Here is an 18,930-nt window from a genome sequence, read left to right as displayed (position 1 = left end):
GTAATTTGGTTTGTGTGATTGTTAATGAATGTTTATTGACTTACAGAAAACTGGCTGAGTAGGAGCTAGAAGATGTACTAGGTGCCATGTCCCCACTCAGGAGCTGATGTCCAAGTCACACGTTATGTTTGTGGCATTGTCGGTTTCTATTTGATACACTTAAAGTCTCAGAGGCACAGAATATGAATATCTTTCTTGAAGCGAACTGAACCTCACCTGCGGCTCAGTCACTTGTAGTTTCTAGTTCACTTACCCTTCAGGTTTTGAGTGGTTCAGCCTAAGTTTGGCACAGTCCTAGATGTGGGATCTGAATCATTGCTATGATTTCTGTCTTTCAGATGGTGTAAGGATCACTAGATTTCCCTTGAGAGTAAAAGATTGAAAGCATTCACAGCACCTTCTTTGCTTGGGGGAAAAATAAAAGCAACTAGTAATTTTCACCGTTAATTCAGTAAGATTCTAAGAAGTGTAAATTTGCTTTTCTCACCATTGTTGAAAACAGCCCACTCAGGTTTCTTAATTACATCAGTGAGTACGGTTATTTTGGCACTTTGGGGACACTAGTAGCTGGACCTCGTCTGTCCAGAGATGACTTTTAATTGGATGGTTTAAGTTGTAGGAACCCGAAAGATAAACTTTACAGTGACAAACCATTAAATGGTCACCCTTTGAGCCATGTATACACTTCCTCTTAGTTCATCATCCTGACTTCTGTCATTCCTATGGGACTAAAGGTAATATTTTGTGTTTGGGCAGAGTCATTCCGTGTGAACCACCAGCACAGTGTGCAGCTCTTGGGCCACCACCAACAGTTGCACAAGCTGTGTACTCTGTAACTCCCAGGAGTACAACTCACATCCATAGTTTTTGCAAAGAGATTCCTTAGAGTTGTGTAGTGTTCGACTAAGCAACTCTTCACAGCAATCTTAGGAGAAACCAAAGACCCCATCACCCAGATATGATGCTGATGGTTACAACCAGCATTAAATCCCAGAGGTCACAAACCAGATGCCTTCAGGGGCCTGGCAAATAATACAAAGGAGTGAAGTAGGTTGTATATAGGACAGGAGGAAGTGACGGGGCACTCACCTGCTCCATCAAAAGGCGTCTACATTCAACATAAAAAACAAGAAGCCGCCGGGTGCGGTGGCTCAAGCCTGTAATCCCAGCACTTTGGGAGGCCGAGGCGGGTGGATCACGAGGTCAGGAGATCGAGACCATCCTGGCTAACGCGGTGAAACCCCGTCTCTACTAAAAATACAAAAACTAGCCGGGCGTGGTGGCGGGCGCCTGTAGTCCCAGCTACTCGGAGGCTGAGGCGGGAGAATGGCGTGAACCCGGGAGGCGGAGCTTGCAGTGAGCCGAGATCGCGCCACTGCACTCCAGCCTGGGCGACACAGCGAGACTCCGTCTCAAAAAAAAAAAAAAAAAAAAAAAAAAAGAAAAACAAGAAGCCAGGTGTAGTAGAGTGCACCTGTAGCCCCAGCTACTCAGGAGGCTAAGGCAGGAGGATCCCTTGAGCCCAGGAGTTCGAGACAAGCCTGGGCAACATAGCAAGACCCCATCTTTAAAAAAATAATACTTTGGGAGGCCAAGGCAGGCAGATCATGAGATCAGGAGTTTGAGATCAGCCTAGTCAACATGGTGAAACCCAATCTCCACCAAAAATACAAAAAATTAGCCAGGCGTAGTGGTATGCGCCTGTAATCCCAGCTACTCATGAGGCTGAAGCAGGAGAATCACTTGAACCTGGGAGGCAGAGGTTGCAGTAAGCCAGGATCATGCCATTGCACTCCAGCCTGGGTGACAGGGCAAGACTGTGTCTCAAAACAAACAAACAAAAAGAATAATTAAAAATTTAAAACACTATTTGTGTTTGTCCATTTGACAGACAAGACATGGGTAGTGGAGGTTTCTTCAGATCCCAGTCCCTTGTTAAGCAACATCTGCTGTTACCCCTGCTGAGCAGGAAAGCAGCCAGCTGATGAAAATGAGGACTGGGGCCAGGTGCAGCAGCTCATGCTTGTCATCCTGGTACTTCAGGAGGCCAAAGTGGGAAGACCACTCGAGTTCAGGAGTTCAAGACTGTCTTGGGCAACACAGGGAGACCCCATCTCTACAAAAGATTTAAAAACTAGCTAGATGTGGTGGCACACACCTGTGGTCTCAGCTACTCGGGAGGCTGGGGGGGAGGATCGCTTGAGCCCAGGAGATTGAGGCTGAAAGTAAGCCATAATCACACCAGTGCACTCCAGCCTGGGTGACAGAGTGAGAACGTGTCTCAAAAAGTAATAAATAAATAAATAAATAAGGACTGTATAAACACTAGCATTTTCACGTTTGTATCCTTGTTACATACTCAACATAGAGTGCTCCATTACCACTCCGCATCCCGCTAATAAGTAGGTAGCTAGAGAGATCCTGACACTAGAAGCAAAAGGACAGATCAGCTAAATGACATACTGGGGCTGGGGTAAGGAGTGGAGCACTGGGTACCAAGTGACGGGAAAACCAAGGAATGGCAGCTGCAGCATAGCCAGGGGATCCTGAGCTGGCCTTTCCTTAACTGCGCTGTTGGGGACATACTTAACTAGCTGCCCTGCCGTGAAGGCTAGGTGAGATGATAAATACAAAAATTCTCAGCACAGCCCTTATCCTCTAGTAGGCATTTGACAAATATAGGTCTCTTTTTAAAGGCAGAGTCTTGCTCTGTTGCCCAGGTTGGACTGGAACTCTTGAGCTCAAGGGGTCCTCCAGCCTTGAATTATTTATCAAAAATACAATACCAAGGCAGTAAAATGTAAAGGAAACTGGGATACACATGTATATGACATAACCTTAAAGTTTCTTTTTAGATCAAATCCCTGATAATTGCTTATTTCCATGGCATTTTAAATAAGAGGCACACCGTATAGACATCACACAAAAATCTATTTGGCCTTTTAAGTGAGAATTTGCTGTGTGTTCTCATTTAAATGAGAATTTGCTATGTGTTGATTTTCTTTCTTCCTCCCCCTGTAGAATGATTATCCTCCCTGCATCATCTACATCCTCGAAACCATTGAAATATTCTAGTTGCTCACGTATCTGAAATCTTCAGGTAGAACTAGATCCCTTTTTTTCTTATGAAACGCAAACTCATATTTTCAGTAATCCAGCTGTAAGTATCTTATTGATGGAACATGCAAGCCAACCCCAGTGGCATTTTCTTTTGAGGCTGTGTCATTGTTTCTAAGGCCTCCTTTGAAGAGCCCTCTCCCTCTGCTCAGGGCACCTGCTGTGGACCCGCGTGCTGGGCATTGTTTTCCTCGTCTTACTGTGTGCACACTGAAATGTCCCTGCAGGCTCAATGGAAATTGTCACACTTAGCTCAGTGAATGGTTTCATAGAATTTGAATTAAGTGGTAAATAAGCAAATATTCTAAACACTACCTTAGAAAGTAGCTGTCTGGAACTAATTGGCATTTGGTTCATAGGATGTAAGAAAAAGCACTAAATTGGCTCCTTGGAAATGTTTAAACTTCATCATAATCCTATCGCCGAATTTGAATCAACTTCTGGCCCTGCCCTCCTCTTACTCACACTTGACCCATCTCCACTTCCTTGGCAGCCAACCGCTGCACTCCTCAAGGGGGCCCACACCGCCAGGTCTGAGAGTTCCTCCTAGGAACCTGAAACTTCCCAACACAAACTACCACCCTCCCACCCCACTCGTCATCCACTTTAGGCAGATCTGCCCTCCAGCGACTGTCCAGTTGTGCAGTTCCACCCCCAAATCCCAATTCCTGATGAGCCGCGCCGTTACCAGCACGTTAGAGCCACTCACAGAGGCCAGCATAGCCTCTAAACTGAAAGAGACAAAAATAGAGGGAAGCCTCCTTCTAGAAATCAAGGAATAATTGAATTAGCTTGCTTTAAAAAAAAAAAAAAAAAAAATGGCAATCCCTAGAATTTCTAGGACTTGAGTGTTGGTTCCCCACTGAAAAATATACCCAGGTAATTGTGTCAGCAAATAGTAGGAGATAAGCCACTGTACTTAGTACTTTCATTACATAATAAAGCAGATCATTCAATTTTATAGTGAGTCAGTGTATGTTGTGCTAAGAGATGAAGAGAAAGTAGTTGATGTGCTAAGCATTGCAGGGCCGTCCTTCCACTGCTCATGAGTATGACACCTCCTTAGCCGTAGTCATGGAGGCCATTTTGGGTTGGATGCCAGCCATGAGGGAAGTAGCATCATGACTATGAAGTTCAGTCTTACGGCGTGTCGAGTTCAGAGGACGGGGAGGGGATGTGCTTCCTTAGAAGATGCTCAGCCCACAGTGGGTTTGCACATCAACCCTCTTCTTACGTGGCTACTTGGCTGCCTCACAGAATGCTAGGGGAACAGCGGCTGTTAAAAGGTAACTGCCAAGGTCTCACCACCTTTCTCTGGCTTGCTTCCTGTGTCCTTGTACCCTCTAGAGAAGAGGACGGGTTCATGCAGGGAATGGCTACAGGCTGGGGGTGAGTATGGCCCCTGCAGGTAGACCTTATGTTTTCCTCGGTATAAATAGATTTCAGGCTTGTGCTGGCTTGTGCTCTCTATCTTTTGCTTTCTCTCTCTCTCTCAACATTTTAGGGCAAATCTCACTTTTCAGTGCTATACAGGAAAGAAAGCTGACCCAGAAGGATTCTAAAGAAAAGGCATTTGTTGTTAAGTCTTAACCACAGGCTGCAATAAAGAACATTCCTGCAGCAGTACTGCCAAGCACAGATGCCAACAAGGAAATTATGGAATCTTCTTGTCTGGAAGTTTTTAGAGGATATGAAAGCTGTTAATGTCTCTGGGATGGTTTAGGTTCAGTCTTTTAAGGAAGCAGTAAGGCAGTCATGATTATCTTTGGGCAACCCTTTCAGCATGTAATAATACAGAAAGTAGTTAACGCCACCGTACAGAGTGACAACAGCATTCTGAGCCTGAGGGTGAGGGCAGGGGAAGATGGAATTTTGGTGGGAAACAGGGGTGAAGTCTTCAGGAAGTGGCATGACCAGGATGAAAAGGGCAAAGCACTCACCTAGCCCAGAGCACAGAGCCTGCCCTTTGGCCTCACCCCATTCACCTAAACAAAACTCTGAAGAAGACACCACCACTCTTTGCCTGAAAAAGAGTAATGGGCAGATTTTTTTAAACTAGGATCATCAGCCATGAGGGGCTGGGAAAACCACACTCTGGGCCTTGGAATCACTGCATGTGAGGTCTTCAGCAAACCAATCCTCCTCTCTGGGCTTCTGTTTCCTCACTCATTTATTTATTCATTCAACAAATATTTATCAAGACCCTGCTATGTAACCAGGAGGCATCATTCTAGGTACTGGGCAAACCTAGCTCACATTCCAGTGGGGAGGAGGAGGAAAGAGAGGAAATTAATCAGTGTTAAATATACTTTGTTAGATGCCATTGAGGAAAATACAACAGAGAAGGGAGTTAGGGTAAGAGTATTACAATTTTAAAAAGAGTGGTCAAGAAAAGCCTGTTTGAGGGGGTGACTTTTGAAGAGAGATCTGGAGCGGGTGAGGGAGCTGGCTGTGCTGATGTCTAGGGAAAGAGTGAGCCAGACAGGAGGAATCGCAAGGAGGCTGTGGTGAGCGGGGTGTGTTTGCCACCCAGGAGCAGTGTGAGCCAAGGCAGGGTGGGGAGAGGTGAATCAGAGAGGTGACAGGCCAGACTGTGCCCCTCATTGAGCACTTGGCCTTTTTTTGGAACTAGCTGGCCACTGGAGAGTTTCACAGGTCATTCTGAGTGCCACATGAAAATACATTGAAAGAGGGCCAGGGCAGAAGCAGGGAAAAGACACAAGAGACTGAGACAGTAACCCAGGTGTGACCTGATTGCCTACACCAGGGTGATAGCAGTGACATGGTGGTTGGTGTCAGATTCTGGTGATGTTTTGAAGGTAGAGCTCATGGGAATTTCTTATACATTGGATACAGGGTGGGAGAGAAAGAGAGGAGTCACAGATAACATCCAGGCTTAGGATCTGAGCTGTTGGAAGAATGGAGTTGGCATTAACTGAGATGGGTGAAGTGAAGACTTAGAGGAATAGGATTGGGGACTGGGGTAGGATTGGGTACTGGGGTAGAATTGGGAGTTTTATTTTGTTTGTTTTTTGAGACAGAGTCTCACTGTGTCACTCAGGCTGGATTCTAGTGGCACAATCTCAGCTCACTGCCACCTCCGCCTCCCAGGTTCAAGCAATTCTCCTGCCTCAGCCTCCCAAGTAGCTGGAAGTACAGGCATGCACCACCATGCCTGGCTAATTTTTGTATTTTTAGTAGAGACGGAATTTTGCCATGTTGGCCAGGCTGGTGTCAAACTCCTGACCTCAAGTGATCCACCTGCCCCAGCCTCCCAAAGTGCTAGGATTACAGGTGTGAGCCACCGCACCCAGCCTTCTATTTTGCATATATTAAGTTTGAGATGCCTGTTCACATCTAAGGAAAGATATCTAGTATGCAGTTGGATTTACATGGCCAGAACTCATGGGAGAAGTCTATCCTGGAGATAAAAGTTGTAATACCAGAATATTGGGAATACTGAAAGCAGCGAGACTACATACGATCACCAAGGAAGTGATCCTTGGAGCTTTAGAGCTTTGGATTGAGCCTTGGAGCTTTCTCGAATTAACAGGTCGGGGAGATGAAGAGGAGCTGGCAAGGTAGTCTAAGAAGGAGCAAACCTGAGGTGGGAGGAAAAGCAAGAAAGCATAGTGCGTGGTAAGCCAGGTGAAGAAAGCATTTCGAGGAGGAGAGAGCGTCAACTAAGTCAAATGATGCTGACTGTCAGCTAAGATGAAGGCCAAAAACTGACCCTCGAGCAATTTGGAGGACATTTGTGATTTTGTTGAGCACTTTTTGGGGAGCAGTAGAAACAAAAACCGATTTGATTGTGTTCTAGAGAGAATGAGGCTTTTTGAGTGAAAAGGAGCAGAGAAGTAGACCAGGGGTTGGAGGGAAACGGTGTCAAAAGAGGTTTCATTTGGTTTTTCATTTTAAGTGGGAAGAAATCCCAACATGTTTGCACTCTGTGGTGAAGATTACCATTGCTCACCCACACCCAGTTTTCCTCTTTCCTAGACACACAGGAAGACTGAATTTGTAATCAGGTAGGCCATATGACTAGATCTAGCTGATGAAATGTGAGGTGAGGACTCTGCTCCTAGGCAGTCAAAAGTAGGTATGAGCTCTTTATGCTTTGTCGCATCCACTTAGCTGGTGTCAAAGGACTCTAGAGTGATCAAGCTGTAGCCTAGGTCCCTGAGTCACTGTTGGAAGAGAGCCAGCAAAAGCCATCTGACTCAAATCAGGCTCTGACATGATGAGAAATAAACTTAAGTTAATTAAGCACTTAAGATTTGGTGTTTCTGGATGTGAAGGCAATCTGGCTGCAACATCTGTCACCCCAGCATCGCCAGGTTGATTGGGCTGATCTGGCTGGCCAGGCGGGTGTCCTTTCCCTCCCTCACTGCCCCGTCTGTGTCCCTCCCGAAGCTACATGCTTGGTTGAAGAGGACAACCTTCCCTGATAGAGAAGGACTATTCTTCATTCACAGGTATATACATAGCTGCACTCCCTGCTAGAAGCTCCAAACCATCTCTCAAGATGTGGTGTTTTGTTAGCACAGCAAAGCCTAACCTGTCCTAATACCTGGGCTGAAGGGAAAGCTCCAAAAGAGAGAGAAAACTTGATACAGGAGACGGAAGTCCAGTTGCCTTGAGTATGCAACAGAGGATGGGATCTACTAACCAAATGGCCAGACTCAGTAAGTCACATCCTAAGCTGAAAATGATGGATGGGGCTGGATGATCTCTGAGGTCCTAGCCTGTGTCACACAGGTTTACAGTCCTTGTCACACAGGTTTAGTGTCCTTGAACTTGGCTAGCTTCCTATTGGAGGAAGAGAGAAGAAATCCTGTTGGTCAGGAAGAGCGGAGGGATGTTTAGATTAAGAGGTAGGGAAAAGCCATAAAGATGGGAGGCAAACTGGCCAGGAAGGGATGGAACCACAGGACTCCAGAAGAGGCGCAAGCTCAGTTCTCCTACTTTTATGACTTTTCCCTGACTTTTCAGAAAGGGCCTTACAGGCATTCACAGGAGAGACAGCTAAAGAGCAGAAAGAGACCCCTGGGCTGTCTGATCACCTAGGACATAGGCGGATCATGGCTGTTTCACCACGTCAGAAGGTGTTAAGATTTTGAGAAAATTACTTCACATTTAATGACCTCAATTTCAATATGAGTGTACAAGGAGTAACAATGCTAGTTACCAGTTTGACTTGCAGGGCCGCTGTTCAGATAAATGAAATGTGATGTGTTAAACTTCTTGGAAGGATGGTGCTATAGAAACAGTAGGTGTTATTATTCCCCTAAAAGGAAAGAACAGTCTTCTCTGATGAAATGGCTGTTACCTCAGAATCCTCATTAAAAGCTGTGGTGCAATTTTCCAAGTTGCGTTAGTAAGACTTGGCAGCAGATGAAAAAAAAAGCAAATAAATAAGAAGTCAAAATATTTCAGGTAACTACTTGCTGGCAAGTGAGAAGTTTTCAAGTCCTAGAATCATGCTGATAATTTTGAAATGCCTAAAGGCAGAACTTATTTATAGTAACGCAGAGGTGACTGCTAGCCCTGAAATGTGGGCCCCGATCTCGGATGGAGTTGCAATAAGGCAGCACCACAGAAAGGGGAGCTAATACTATTGTGTCTCCATCCCTGGAGGCTGTGGTGCTGATACAGAGGGAGGGAAATCTAGTGTGAAAATAGCCACAGCAATAGCTAATTTTAAAACTGAGACACATAAGCTGTTTCCAAATCTCTTACATTTTTTAAATCCTGAGGCCAGTAAGCCTATTTAAAGAAACTTATGCAGAAATGTGTTCCTCTTTTGGCATAGTAGTAGGAGTTGAGTAGACAAAAACCTAAGACATATCTAAAAATCATTTTAAGTGACCTGATTTCAAAGCCATTTTTAAGATTTCCTTTCACTATGCCTATTTATCCCTATCTGATGTAGGATGACCACAATAATCAACATTTTGAAATAGATTTATGACAAGGCCTCTGAAAGTAAACTTGTTTGCATCAAATTTTTAAAAAGTAGTTACCAGCGTATCTGTTCATTTTTAAACTCCTTTATATATGAACAAAATATCCTTTATGTTTCTTTCTTTCTCCCATTATGGAGTCTCTTAGCTATTTCAATTAAAATTAATAATAGCTTTAAAGACAAAGTTCAGAGCTATAAAGTTCCTCACTTGATCAGTCATCATAACTATTATTTTGTCGTAGTTAATCACAGAACCTGGGCCTTTACCAAAGTACTTAATTAAACTTTTTAATTCATGATAAGAATTTAAATAGCACTTGTGAGAGTTTTTCAAAATTATTTCTACTTTCCATCCAGATTATACCCTACACCCTTGGAAAAAAAAAAAATGTGTGACAAAGAGACATCGTGGCTGTCAGCCAAGGGTATTGTAGGTCACGCCAGCACGAACTGGCAGCAAGCCATTGTCCAATTAGCATGGCTTCGTCCTTGCAGAGCAATCACTCTTTGAGTAGATGGTTGAGTCACTCATGATGTAGTGGTGCTTCACTTGAGCCAGTCCTTCTTAGAATAGGTTTCCTGTTCACTGTTAGTACCCGTCCTCCTTTGCCAATACAAGTGCAGGATCATTTAGGCTGAAAGCTGAACAGAAGAGAAACATTGATTATGTATCTCATTTCTCTTACTTCCTGAAAACTGAGATTGCAGTTAAACAGTGAAAGCACGGTGTGTTTTTTAAGTGAGTTACAAGAAAATACAGTTTCCACACCGAAATACTCAGAGTTGGAATCCAAGAGTCAGGTTTTGTTCTGTCTTTTCTTTGGCAGCTTTAACATTTGGCACAAATCTGAGGATATCAATAAAGTTACTTAATAATCTTAATGGATTCACATTCCATTCAAAAATTTGGAATGTCACCAAACGTCTTCAGGTTTCAACTCCATTGTTGGGGTGTTCATGACATTTCTGGTGGGTGTGCAGTTATAAAAGCAGACAGCTTTTGAAAGAGGCCCTTCTTATGGTGAGAACACCTGGAATCTTGGTTGGATAAGCTGTAAGCCAGGAAATGGATTCAGGAATTTTTTAATAAAATGGATCATACCCAGACATTGGAGTGATGCGTGGTGGTCAGTTAAAAAAAAAAAAAAAAAAGGAAAAAAAAAGAAAGAAAGCTGTTCTTAAAAGCACAAAGAAAATAGAATAAAATTTTGGGCACTAATCAGTTAATACCTTTGTTCTCTTGTTTGTTTGGGTTCTGAACCAAATTACAGGCTAGAAAAGAATTGGCTTGTTTTGCTTTGAGGAGTGGAGGAGCAATTAAATAATAGCACTTCTGGTTTCCTAGGATCTCGGAAGTGTTCTTTTTTCCCATTAACTTGGTACACATAGTAAAATTCATCACTTTGCCATAGACTCCTAAAATATGTTGACAGTCTCTGTAACTGACATTGGCACCACCTCCAAGCTAGCTAGTAATGCAATGAGCTTTGCTGAGATGGACTTTCATGTGCAGCCTGGCGAAGGCTGTTTGTGAAAAAGTTAATGCATTCCACACCCTGGGTGGGATGGAGGCAGGCCTCCAACGTGAGCACATTTTTGACTGACTGGCAGCAAAGAGAAATACTGGCAGCTGTTCCCAAGCAAGGCCAAAAGTTGGCCAAGGGAGAAAAAAAAAAAATGCTGGGATTTAGCCAATGAAAGATTCCTGGGCTTAGAAGAAAACCAAAGGAAGGATACAGAAAGTCACAATTACAGGCCTCCAGCTTGTTGAAGAAACAACTATTTCATTTTATCTTCTGTTTTATAAAGGACAGTTATTAAATGTCATTGTTACTCATTTTTCCTGATTCTTTTTAAGCCATCATTTTCTATTGATTTCTTTAATGTTTATATTCTTTATATGCAAAACCAAATGACAGATTATTCTTCCCAAGAGTGGTACATAGATGGCATCATTCCTGGATGTGGCTTTAACAACAAGGACTGGGTAGAGCAGGGCAGGTCTATGAGCAGTGGCCATACCCTTGGGTTTATCAAGCCAGATTGAGTGGCACTAGTCAAATGGAAGGCTCTATGTGGGTCACTTCGAAGGTCCGTCCAGAGAAACCCTTCTGACGCCTCCCTGCTTATCTGGTTTTTCTTGTCTTATATGATAGTTAAGAAAAGAGAAGTGCAAGGAAAACAGGAAGTTACTAAAAAGGCCAGGAGAATGGCTGTTAACAGACAGGACCCTCAAGCGTCTTGCGTGTAAAGATGAGCGCTCTACTACAATGAGAGGCGTTCTGATGTGTGCACTGTTTGTTTCCCACTGAATGCCTTAGTCTATGTGGGAATATTCTTTGTGTTTCTTATATCTGCCAAGTGGATCTGTAGTATTGTACCCTACAAATTGAATTGTACCCTACAAATAGGAAGGTGGAAAGATTAAAAATATGGAACACCCAGATTCAGGGTAAGAGCTTCATAGTTTTGGGAAATCAGGGAAGATAACTGAAGATACTAAGGGAAGATAATTGAAGCACACTTTTTGTAACTGGAAATTTTTTGGATCGGTTAAATGCATTCAATTTACAAGGTGTTCATGTAGAGAAATGCAGTAACCTTTCAAAGTTCTGTTTAACAAAGTATTTCCATTCCTCCTATTTAAGGCTGCTTTAGTAGATATTGACCAGATGTCTTATTCACTGACAAGAAGAAATAGCATCCCAACTATACAGGAGGGACTTCAGCTAAATTAAAGAAGGATTTTATAACAGTATAAGATGCTGGACATGGAAGAGAGGCATCAAAAAATACAGAATTACGTTCAGAGGCATGTGCATGTGTGTGTGTGCCTATGCGCGTGTGCTTAAAGCAGATGCTTAACAAGACAAAATACTTGAGCACAACACTTCATAGAAGCAGAGGAATGGACCCCAAGACCCCATAGGTCATTTCTTTGGGGGTTTAACTTAGAAATGTAAAGCAAGATTACCTCCCATCAAAGAACCCACAATACAGTTGAAGAATCAAGAGAGAAACATAGAAATCAAAGGTGAATGATTCAAGAGTATTCGTTGTAGATGGCAGGTTGTGCTGGCAGTTGTTTGTGCTGCAGAGGTTCAGGTGGAGGGAAGGACAGGATTTTTTCTCCCATCTCTTTCATGAAGTTTATCTCACCTAAAATCAACACCCACAGGATGGACAGGACTTCACTAGGGAGCAAGTGGGGAGAGACCCTTCAGGAGAGGACACTGGTGTGGCAAAGACCCAAAAAGAGGCACTTGCAGGACTTTGAGGAGGCAGCTTTTATCAGCACAAATGAGAGATTTGGGGAAATAAGTCAAAATATGGTCTCACTACATGGGGCCTTACAATGAAAGAATAAAATTTAGGCAAAAGAATTTAGACCTGACCAGGTAAACAGTAGGAATTTGTGAAACATTGTGAACCAAGAAGTGACATAATAAAAAACAGTTTAAGGAATATCTGTCTAGCAATGGAACGCATGTTGGATGGCAACAACAACCCACCACAGACAGAGAGCACAGTCAGGAGACACACCTGAGCCTAGCGTAGGTGAGAAAGGTCTGCACCTGGGTGAAGAACTGGGAGAATGAGGAGGCCTTTCAGAGATACCAAGAAATTGGGTAGGGAGCACATGGGTGGGGAAAGAGGCCATCAAGATGGCCTTGATAGGTATCTGTAGTGCTTTACATGTGCCTAAGGCAGTGAGATCGCAGAGCCAAAGATATAGATAAATAGGAGGAACACCGGCATAGGCAAGGACTGGAAACACTAGAAATTGCTGACCCCTTTGAGAAACAGAAAAAAAAGAGCAGGGGCTGAGATTGAGCTCCAACATTCAGGCTCCATGGCTGGTTCCTCCACTAAGAACAAGGTTTACTCTGAATTGCTGGTGTTACATTTATCTTCATTTATTTGGAACATATTTAAGCCCCAACAGTTTATCAGACTGAGGATACATGTAGAGTTGCTCCCTAAATTGCCTTTTAAGGGGTATGCCTCCCAAGTGATATCGTGAGGATCAACTCTTAGCATAGCTGAATGCAAGATCCTGCAAGGGGAGGCTAAATTTCTAAAGGACAAAGCACTTGTTCTCAAAGCTATTTGTAATCTAGTGCCACATATTTTTTTAAATGCCGTGAACAAATTCAGGTACAGGTGATCACTGGGGGTTAAAGCCATTAAGGTGAATGTTTGATGGACACTAGTATTATACCAAAACAACACACGCAGAAACACAGTAACATCACACACACTCTTTTCTTGTCACAAGGGAAAAGTCAGAACTGTGCACTAAAGAATCAGACTGTCTTCACAGTAACCCAGGCAGGGGTCAATCTGAGCATCACTCCTGGAGTGTCAGCCAGGTGTTAGGTGTCTTCCGATCCAAATATTCATGAAATACATACCATCCCCAATGACATAGTCAGTACATAAGTTGACCTCATAAAGCTTTGAGAGATAACTTCCAGTGAGAGGAAAATAAAGGATTAGAGGAACAAGCTTACCAACATCATGAGGAAGCAAAGGGACAAATCTGGGGCAGGGGTTGGTGGGGTGGGAAGGTGGGGGTAATTCTACAGGACAATTTCTTGCAGGCCTGATTTCTTCAATAAGTCAGTGACATAAAAGTGGACTGTGCTAAGTTAAACAAGATTTAAGAGCTTTAAAAACCAGATGTAGTCCATGGTCCTGGAGTGGTTACTGGTTTGCACAAACCGGTTATAAAGGACTTTGGGATGGGGGAAATTGGAGAAACTCTAATATGATCCAAGTAGTTGGTGAAAGGTAATGATCTGAAAAAGCCCAGTATCATCTCACCGTGGTTAAAAATACAAATGTAAGTGCATGTGGTGTATACATACGCAGAGCCATGAGAACGTGTGCAAAGTAAAAATATCAACAGGGTGACCTGGGAATGGTAGAAATGTAATGGATTTCTTTTTCTTTGTCTGCATTTTCTAATTTCTTACAGTGTACATTATTACATTTCTATAATGATGAAAGGGTTATTTGAATAGGTAGGTGGATGGAAGGGAAGGAAGATCAGGTAAAGTATGGGGCATAGTACTGGAAAAATGAAACTCCGTAGTATGGCTTTGCATGTGATTTCAAAGGTTCTGCATGCCCCGTGGGATTTCTCCCTAAAGCCACCAGTGGGACCTAAGGGGACCAGTACTTCCTGGTCCCTTCCATACAACTCAGGGCTCTTCATTCTTCTAAGAACCAAAGTCGTAAACTTTGGCTGAGTGGGCTTTCACTCACAGTCTCATTGGTTAAATGAAAATCCAAGAAGCAACAAAGGGACTCAATTAGATTTCTTCCATTTCCTTCTAACTTAAAGTTATAAGACCTTTTTCCATATTTAAATTTGCCCCAACCATTGAAACCTACAGATGCCTTTTTGCATTCCTATATGTTTTCTGGAGTTACATCTCTGGAAATGACTAGTGTCATTTTCAGTGTAAATAACTCATATGTTTTTCCAACTATCTGACTCTATGTCAGACACTGTATCTGACAGGCAAGGAAATTCTTACCTTCTGGTCAAATCTTGTATGACTGTGAAGGAAGCAGGGAGTGTGAGGAAAGGGTGTCTCTCCTTTCCCATTCCCTTGGTATACACATACTAAAGTTGAAGAAAACGAGACTCCTTTCATGGGTATTTTCAAACAAATGTAAATGTCTGTAAGTGTGTGCTTTGGAAAGTCACTCAATGAGCATAATGTACACTTTAGGCTCTGGTTGAGTATGGAATATCTCCAAGTAGCTGCTGCTTCAAGGATATATCAGAATGTTCAGTAATAAGGACGTGTTTTCATATTAATCAGATGAATTATGACATTTTAAAAACTAATAGTAAAAGAGGCCATTTCCATCCTCAACTGGGTTTTATAAAAAAGAAGACATTTACCTTCTGAGCCAGTTTCATGAAGTATAAAGTATAGAAAAAAAAAGAATTAAAAAAAAAAAAAAACATAAAGTCACCCTCAATCCTGGAAGGCCTGGGCCCTGGTGTCCTTGGAGCTCATGCCAGCTTCCTTCCTATCCACATGTCACTTGAATTGGAGTCTGGGAACCTTTTACCGTGGACCCTGTGGTAATGAGATGGTTTCCCTCCATCATGCCCAACCTGTGGAAGAAGACAACTAATAGGTGTGTGACTGAGATTTCAGAAGAGTGAGTCAGACTAGAAGGTGATGCACTAATGGATCTGCACCTATAAAGCTCACACTAATGTTTAAAATGACTTCACGCAAACTACTCAGTGGTCCATGGATTGCCAGGGTTTTCCTTACTTCCTCCTCAGGAGCCTCCAGAAATACCTTTTGTCTTTTTTATCACTTTTTATCACTTTTTTTAAATCACAGTTTATCAGACTAAGGATACATATAGAGTTGCTCCCTAAATTACCTTTTAAGGGGTATGCCTCCCAAGTGATATCTTGGGAGATAAGTTTTTAAGTTTCATTTTTTTAAGTTAAGTGATTTTCTCTTAATCGTTAGCTTGTTTTCATGTGAATCTACAGCATTTAACTCTTCTAATACATGTATATTATTAGTTCACTCTGGCTGCCATAGCAAAATACCACAGGCTGGGTGGCTTAAACAACAGAAATTCATTTTCTCATAGTTCTAGAGGCCAGAAGTCCAAGATCAAGGTGCCACCAGGGTTGGTTTCTGTTGAGGCCTCTCTCCCAGGCTTATAGACAGCCGCCTCCTTGTGTCCTCACATAGCCTTTCCTCTGTGCGTGTGTGGACAGAGAGTGCCCTGGTGTCTCCCCTTCTTATAAGGACCTCACTTCTATCCAGTTAGGGCCCCACCCTTGTGACCTCATTTAACCTTAATTACCTTTGTAAAGGCCCTTCCTCCAAGTAGAGTCACACTAGGGATTAGGGCTTCAATATGTGTTAAAGAGTAAACTTTATAACAACCTACTAAAAAACTCTATAGCAACCTATGAAAAAATAATAGATTTGCACAGATACAAAACAACATATGCACAAAGTTATCCACATACAACCACACAATCATGTACTGTGTAGCCATAAGAAACAAAAAAGTTCTCTGTGAACTGATATGGAGTAATTTCTTCGTTTTTTGTTTGTTTTTTGTTTTTTTGTTTTTGAGACTGAGTTTTGCTCTTGTTGCCCAGGCTGGAGTGCAGTGGCAAGATCTCGGCTCACCACAACCTCCGCCTCTTGGGTTCAGGCGATATTCTTCTGCCTCAGCCTCCTGAGTAGCTGGGATTACAGGCATGTGCCATCATGCCCGGCTAATTTTGTACTTTTAGTAGAGATGGGGTTTCTCCATGTTGGTCAGGCTGGTCTCGAACTCCTGACCTCAGGTGATCCACCCGCCTTAGCCTCCCAAAGTGCTGGAATTATAGGCATGAGCCACCTCCCCTGGCCCCGATATGGAGTAATTTCTCAGATATATTTTTAAGCAGAAAAACAAGATGCAGAGGGATATGTACACTATATATGGTATGCTTCCTTTTGTGCAAAGAAGGGAAAATAATATATAATTGTAACACATAAATATATATGTGTGATTTATAAATATATACTCATGCATATATTTGCATACTTTGTAAAAAGAAACAGAAAGGATAAACAAGAAACTAGTGGAAAAGGATTACCTATAGAAAGTAGGTGGCAACAGAGTGAAAGGTTTGGGATAGGAATGAGACTCTGTATCTTTTTGTTGGGTATTGACTTTTGAACCAACTAAATGTTTTAAGTAGTCAAGAAATTAAAATCTAATCAACAAAGATGAAAATCAGCAGACCTAAAAATTTAAAACAAACAGAAAAATGAACTCACTGTATATTAAAATAATAAACCAGAAAACAAATAAATTAGATTAACTTTTAAACATAATGCTATGACTAGACATCCTCTGTGGAACATTCTTTAAGACAACTGGCCTGAACTTTTCAAAAATATCACTGTCGTGAAAGACAAAATGATGGAGGGATTGCCCTACATTAAAAGAGACTAATGAGACCAAATGCAATGAGTGATCCTTGATTGGCTCCCAGATTGAAAAACAAAATCTATAAAGGACATCCTTGGAGCACTTTGGAGAATCTGAATGTAGGCTATATATTAATTTATAATATTGTATCAACATTACTTTTCTTGGGTGGGAAAATGGTATTTTGGTTATGTAGAATGTTCTTGTTCTCAGGAGATATATGCAGAAATATTTAGTGGTGAAATGTCATGGTGTCTGCAATTTACTTCCAAATGGTTCTGGGAAAACAGATATGCACGTATGTGTGTGCACGCGTGCACATGTGCATGAACAGGACTGTATGGATATACACTGAGAGAAGAGAGCACACAAATTTAGCAAATTTAATGATTTAACACAATCTGTTTCCTCCCAACATTCCAGATTCACCCCCAGCTGAATCCAGACTAAAAGTATGTGGATATATGATTCTTCCATCTTTTCTGTGGATTGGAATTTTTAAGATCAGGAAAGTTGGGGAAAATAAGTGATGCATTTTGATTGGTTTTGTCATGAAGGTTCTCCATTCATTGAAGAAGTGTTTACTGAGCGCCTGCTCTGTGTTAAGCCGTTTTAAGTGCTAGGGTTATAGCAATGGATAAGACAGAATAAGTTGGAGTTCTTATGGGCCTACAACTATTGTGGAGGACAAATAAGAAAACAAGACAATTTAAATTACTGTAAGTGCTAGAAGCAAAGTAAAGCAGAGTGATGTGATAGACAGTAATTGAGGGAAATGCAACATTAGATGCGATGGCCAAGGAAGGCTTCCCTAAGGAGAAGAACTTTGCGTTGAGACCTGAATGACCAGAAGGAGCTGTTCATTCATTTTAACAGATTTGTATTGAGCATCTACTGTGTGCACTGTTGTTGCAGGTACTAGGGATACAAAACAGGCAAAACTCTGAGCTTTCACAGAGCTTATGTCCCAATTAGGGATGACAGACAGTAAGCAGTAATACCTAAGTTAGTGATTAGCAATATAAGAGAAAATAAATCTAGGAGGAGGGGAGTGGTTAGGGAGGACAGGAGGTGGAATTTTGAATATGGTAGTTAGGACAGGGCTCACTGAGAAGGTGACATACGAACATGGACCAGAGGTTGGAGGGGTTGGTGGGGGTGGGTACTGGGAGGAGAGAGACCAGCCAAGGCAGATGGGTTGCCTTCACAATTTTAGTTTTTCCTGCAAACTGATTAGAAATGGGATGTGAAATAAAGAAAAAATAAGCCAGTATGACTATGGATTTTGGCCTGAAGAAGCAGAAAAGTGTCTGGGAGAGGAGACACAGGGTAGGTAGATAGCAAGATGAGTAGGTGACCAGCAGCCATGAAGAAAGAGTCTAGCAGACGAAGAAGGCAAAAGCTTAGAGTTCTGCTGAGAATTTCCTAGCAGACTTGTGCAAGGATGATTAGGAGTTTGCCTTACAAAAACTCTTTCAGTAGAATTTTTTCATTTAAAAATTAACCTATTGGTAAGTTGAGCTCAATCAGCTCCGATGAAAATGTTAACTCCCAGTTTGCACCAACTCCTGTCTCTAAGGGTCTAGCTCCCCACATGGAGCTGCCGTAGGAGGCCTCCCTTGTTCTTGGTGCTGGATGGAAGTTTTGGTGGGAAAGGGAGAATATGTGTTGGGGAAGATGTGGCCCTATTCACAGTGACATATGAGGTGGTGTTGTGGGAGTGGCCCCACAAGGTTCCCAGACATTTTTTGCCAGTGATCCCTCTGACATGTGACTAAATTTCACAGACTGCCTTTCAGTTTTGAAGCCAAATTTCTCTTCCTTCTATGCCCCACGCATGAGTCCATGAGGGACACACATTC

At 42.4% G+C, this 18,930-nt stretch overlaps 1 protein-coding gene across 2 annotated transcripts in view; it reads left to right on the top strand.

The window, feature by feature from the left end:
- BACH2 (BTB domain and CNC homolog 2) overlaps nucleotides 1-18,930 on the top strand; it is a 374,467-nt gene that overhangs the window by 285,838 nt on the left and 69,699 nt on the right. The window lies entirely within an intron of this gene.

Source organism: Theropithecus gelada, chromosome 4 (genome assembly GCF_003255815.1).
Source record: "Theropithecus gelada isolate Dixy chromosome 4, Tgel_1.0, whole genome shotgun sequence".
NCBI classification, from domain to species: Eukaryota; Metazoa; Chordata; class Mammalia; order Primates; family Cercopithecidae; genus Theropithecus; species Theropithecus gelada.
Note: the sequence above shows the minus strand (reverse complement) of the source record. Positions and strands in the feature narration are given on the sequence as shown.